The sequence below is a fragment of the Lepisosteus platostomus genome, chromosome 5, assembly GCF_059453375.1.
Source record: "Lepisosteus platostomus isolate fLepPlt1 chromosome 5, fLepPlt1.hap1, whole genome shotgun sequence".
In the NCBI taxonomy this organism is placed as follows: Eukaryota; Metazoa; Chordata; class Actinopteri; order Semionotiformes; family Lepisosteidae; genus Lepisosteus; species Lepisosteus platostomus.
In genome coordinates this window covers 9,651,349-9,657,328 of record NC_142615.1, presented here as the reverse complement: position 1 = coordinate 9,657,328, position 5,980 = coordinate 9,651,349, and positions in this window count along the sequence as shown.

Here is a 5,980-nt window from a genome sequence, read left to right as displayed (position 1 = left end):
GTATATGTGCTTTTTGCTGAATAGTTAATTCACTCGTACAACATTAAATACAGTGCTCAAGCTGATTTTGACATTTCATCAAATACAACTAGAATGGGGTTTTGTTTATTATTTTAATTATAATTTTGCCATTGAGACATATTTTAAAAAAGGCATCTTCCTCTCTTACTGTCTCTTCTTGTAAAAAAAAAACACTTTCTCCTATATAATAACTTCCATTTTGTCTCAATCTTATTCTAGTGTATTTCAAATCACCTTTTATAGATTTATAGAAATGTACTCATTTTTCATCAACAGAGGATACCCCAGCAGTGTGATTGACAGGGCCCTTGCCCGAGCCAAAAACACCCCCCGGACCATCAACCCGATCAGGAACTCCCGCCATAACAACCGCATTCCTTTGGTGCTTCCTTACCACCCTAACACACTTCCTATCCCCAGGACCATTAACCAGAACTTTTCCATCCTACAGGATGATCCCTCCATTGTGGCCCTCTTTTCTGATCGACCTATCATCTCATATCGCCGACCACCTAATCTGCGTAACCTCCTTGTTCACAGCTCCCTTGACCGCCCTCAGCAACCATCCACACCAGGCACTTTCCCTTGCAACAGAGCTCGCTGTATCACCTGCAAGTACACAGCCACCACCACACTCATTCAAGGCCCCTCAGGACAATTCCGGATCACTCAGACAGCATCTTGTACCTCCAGCAACCTTATTTACTGTATCTCTTGCAGTAAATGCCCAGCCATCTATATTGGGGAAACAGGAAGGAGACTCGGAGACCGCTTCAGAGAACACGTCAGGGCTGTGAAGATTAAAGATCTCTCCAAGCCCATTGTTTCTCATTTCACCTCTGATGTCCACGACCACTCTAATCTCTCCGTCTGTGTTCTCAAAGACGGTTTTCCGAACTCATACATCAGAAAGACCACCGAAACTAAAATTATTCTGCAGCTAGGATCACACATTCTCCCTTCCCTTAACGACAGATTACTGTTCTTTTAAATTTTCTCCATTCATTGGAAGTTTCATTTCACACCTCTCTGCACCCATTCTGACTTCACACCTCTTGATTGGCCTCTCTTTCTGTCCCCTGCTCCCGCCTCTCACTCCTCCTCCCTCTCAACCTTTGTTCTCCCGCTACTTTACCTTTGCCTACTGCCCTGTCTCTCTCACACCTGAAGAAGGCTCCACGGCCGAAACGTTGTGTTCTCTTTCTTCTTTTTTTCAGCATGGAATAAACCTATTACTTGTTCCTTTGCAGCCTACGCATGCTGACGCAGCTACCCACCTGAACTATTATAACATATTCAATGTTAAATTATATTAATAATGGAATAAAAATGTGAATAAGGAAACGTGAATACTGTCAACTGTTCAACCAGTTTAATTCAAAACATTTTATTCAGTGGGGCAATTTAACAGACGCCTCAAGTCTTAACACGAAATCATATAGATTGTAATTAAAATCGAGAATAACAAAGCGGTACCTGGTTGCATTTTTAGAAACCTTAGTTTGAATAAACCGGATCCCAGGTGCAAGTGACTTCATAACGTGAGAAGGCATTATGCTATATTTTTTATGCATCAGTTGAAGCCTTCTGAAGTCTCTAAAAAACATAAAAATGTAACATAATATCGTGTGGCATGATGGGCAACTGATTCTTTTAATTTTAAAGAAAATCAAAAATAAGAAAAAACGTGTCTGCCTAAAACAGACACTGCATGATTTTAAAATCTAAATAGCTAAAAACACTTAATCCAAAAATGGGTGATTTTCCTTGTGATCAGATTAGAATCTTTGTGTAAGATGCAATTTTTTAAATTTTTGAATTAAACATTTTAAACACATTTCATACAGATACAATACAATCACATTCTCATTTCTTCCCATGGTATGAAGCAACTTAGCAGGTAAGGAACAAGTAATAGGTTTATTCCATGCTGAAAAAAAGAAGAAAGAGAACACAACGTTTCGGCCGTGGAGCCTTCTTCAGGTGTGAGAGAGACAGGGCAGTAGGCAAAGGTAAAGTAGCGGGAGAACAAAGGTTGGGAGAGAGGAGGAGTGAGAGGCGGGAGCAGGGGACAGAAAGAGAGGCCAATCAAGAGGTGTGAAGTCAGAATGGGTGCAGAGAGGTGTGAAATGAAACTTCCAATGAATGGAGAAAATTTAAAAGAACAGTAATCTGTCATTAAGGGAAGGGAGAATGTGTGATCCTAACTGCAGAATAATTTTAGTTTCGGTGGTCTTTCTGATGTATGAGTTCGGAAAACCGTCTTTGAGAACACAGACGGAGAGATTAGTGTGGTCGTGGCCGTCAGAGGTGAAATGAGAAACAATGGGCTTGGAGAGATCTTTAATCTTCACAGCCCTGACGTGTTCTCTGAAGCGGTTCAGAGATCATTTCACACCTCTCTGCACCCATTCTGACTTCACACCTCTTGATTGGCCTCTCTTTCTGTCCCCTGCTCCCGCCTCTCACTCCTCCTCTCTCCCAACCTTTGTTCTCCCGCTACTTTACCTTTGCCTACTGCCCTGTCTCTCTCACACCTGAAGAAGGCTCCACGGCCGAAACGTTGTGTTCTCTTTCTTCTTTTTTTCAGCATGGAATAAACCTATTACTTGTTCCTTTGCAGCCTACGCATGCTGACGCAGCTACCCACCTAACTTAGCAGGTAGCTGAGAAAATAGTGCACCCACTGAGCTCAGTCAGAGCAGAGGTGGTGCTGTAAGAAGACTGTTCTGCAGCTTGCAGTGTTTATGGCACTGAGTGTGTCTGCCTTTAAAACATAGAAAAGGAATGTCAATCATTTAGTTTAACTTGAAATCTTTTAATTGTCATTAAACAGCTTTCTTACCAGTTAGTTTTATATTTGAAACCATCGTTAAACAAAACATTGTTGTACTTTCTAATGACATTACACATGGAAAGATGATACAGTTTAATCATTTTTATTTTTTTAAATACATTTTAGAAGAGTTTAATCTATACGAATATCACAGACTATTTTGGATTGTATTTCTGAATGTTAAGTCACAGTTCAATATTTTATATACATCTAAAAGTCAGGCATCAGGTGCATAACTATTAGTAATCAATAATTAGTATTAAAATTCTCACTGTGACAAATTGTTACACTTCCGCATCTTGTAAAAACATTAATTTGCAAAACTGTGTTCAAATATACATTAAATCTGACTATAAAAATAAGTAAACTATATTAACTTATAAAATAAAAAAGAAGGTAAAATATAATATAAAATTAAACCAGGGTTAATTTTTTTCTGTCTCTTGCTACTCTCTCTCACCCACTATGATTCAGACACAGAATGGTTAAAAATGGGAACAGGTCAGGCAGGCAGAGGGAAGGGGGAGGGGGGAGAAGGGAGGCGTCTTCCCACCTTTATGACTAAACTGCCAAAGAGAAAAGGCTTGAGAGACATACAGAGCCGAAAAAGTTTGGTGCCGTGTTCTTTGCTTTGGAAGAATTTTCACCTTGAATATTTGCCCACCAGCTGACACACCAGCTGACACACAGAACCAAACTGAATACAAAATGTACTTGCAAGAATAACGATTACAAACATTAAAAAAACATTGCTTTACACTGTTATACTGTACAGTGTAATAAAACAGTTTATGGTCACTACACTGTGAGTAATGCTGTTCACTAAACCTCTTTCCCACAATTTCACAGGGCAAGGTCACATAGCTCATTCAAAACTGGATATAATTTTGTCTTGCAAAAATTGTGATATTTGTCAACATATTTACTAAAACTCTCCATCACAGCAATCTCACTGTGTTAGTCTCACTGTACGCCCCAGTGCTCACTCAATGTTCACACTCCCAGTAAAATAAAAAAAACGTTTTCCACATTATCACCTCGCACCAGGGGGGAAGGAAAAGTGCCCGCTGTCATTTTTTTTCACTGACAGACGAAGTTGATTAAAAATCATTCAAAAGGGAGTGGTGTGTTAACACAAACTCTGCTTAACAGAGCCGCTTGTAAGAGAAAGGTGACTTTCTTCTAAACTAAATAAAGCTACAGTACAGACAGATTTTAAATTCTTCAAGCAAAATTAGCTGTTCGTCAAAATCTGCTATTTTGCAAGCAGTACACGACTTCTCAAAAGGTACCTTTTGTCTCTCGTGCAAACTCAACACAGATATATTTTTTATAATTCTAAAATTTGAATGGTATGCCTCAGGGACTCATTTTAGTATTGTAGCAAATACGGTTTGCGCAGGAAAAACAAAATACCTTCCCCCCCTCCCAGATGGATCTCGCCTCCTGCTGTTCCAAAGCTGTATGGTTTCAAAGTATGTGTGAAATATCTCGTCTTACTCCAGTTATTAATCCGATCTATTTTTACTAATCCGGCTATGGAAAAAATATGGCCAAAAGGATCGCTGCAAAGGTTAAATTCCAAGCTGAAAAGACAAGACTCAACATGTCGTCTCTAACTCTTCAGTTTACAGTTCATCGATGGTCGTTCATTATTAATATTGTAACAAACGACAGGCATACAAATGGTACAAGCCGGTTGCAGCCACTAGTACTGAAGGATGTTTTCTGTAGCTCAGCTGAAAAAACCTTCTGTTAAGCAACACAGGAGACCTGGGTTTGAGCCCATGTGTTGAAGGGTGAACTGGGGCAGGAGCACTGAAGGCACAAGCCCAAGAATCTGAATTTGTTATAATGTTATTAATAATATATTCTGTATTGCATTTAAATTGGAATGTTTTTAGAAATATATATAACCTTTGTCCCTCCTTTAACTTAAAGAATTGCATGAAGAAATCCTAAATCACAAAACCATAACTTTTAATAATTAATCCAGATACACACACTCACACCAACATCATGCTATAATAGTGGACTATTTTTATATATTCGGCTATGTAAGAAACAAAGTAATTCTCTGATCGCGCTTTGAACCGTCTGGGTGCAGCTCACTACATTACCAACTACAAGGACAATATAATTTTTTTTTTAAAAGAAACGAATGTCAAACTGTTTCCTAAATGTCCACTTGTAATACTTTAGCTGCTTAGTTATACTATTCCATATTAATATAACAATCAAGTAATCAAGTGATGTTAAATCACTACAACATTTATCTTTTTACAATAACAAAAACTGGTGTTCTTACTACGTATTCTTAGAAAAGGATAAAACGTTATAGCTTTTTATGAAGTACAGAATATAAGATTAATAATGTTAGAACAAACACATTAAAACCAGAACCCATGTAAGTTACCAAGTTAAAGACTTTGATGCTGATACGTCCCAGTGTGTTTTTGTTATGTTCCACACTGCTGACCTTTGATTGTTCTCCCTCCCGCATTGGCCCACCATTACACCACTGTTTCAGTATGATGTCATCATCAATCAGCTTCTCAGCCAATCAGAGTGCATCTTATTCAGTATAAAACATGGTGGCTTTCAGAAGGAAGAGGCCTTTCGTTTGACTTCAATTCCGCTTGGCTTTGGTTATCGCTTCACTTTTGATTTTGCTTTGGCTTTGTTGGTTTCTGTTTGTTTCTTTGTACTTTTGTTTGTTTGTGTGTATATCCTTGTTTTGCCATTACCTTGCCCTAAGGTGTTATATGTTCACCTTTTGTGTTCCTTTGTACCCTGTTCCTGTTGATTACTCTCGTTTTCCCTTATTTGTATTCCTAGTTCACTCATGTTTTTGTGTGAACTTTTGTGTATAAGGTTAGTTTAGGTTGTTGAGTACATTCTACAAACTTAGTTGATTTTGTATTAGTAACACTAGTTTAGTGCGGGTGAGTTCTGTTTGTCTTGTATGGTTTTGGGCAGACAGTGGAGGTTAACTAGGGTGTTGAAGACGCCGAAGACCGTGTGTTTTGGGTTTTCTTTTGTAGTCAGGTTAGCTTTCCCTCACTTTCCTAGCCAGCTCCATTTTGTTTGTTATTTTCTCTTCTTTGGCACCACTCTAGTTCC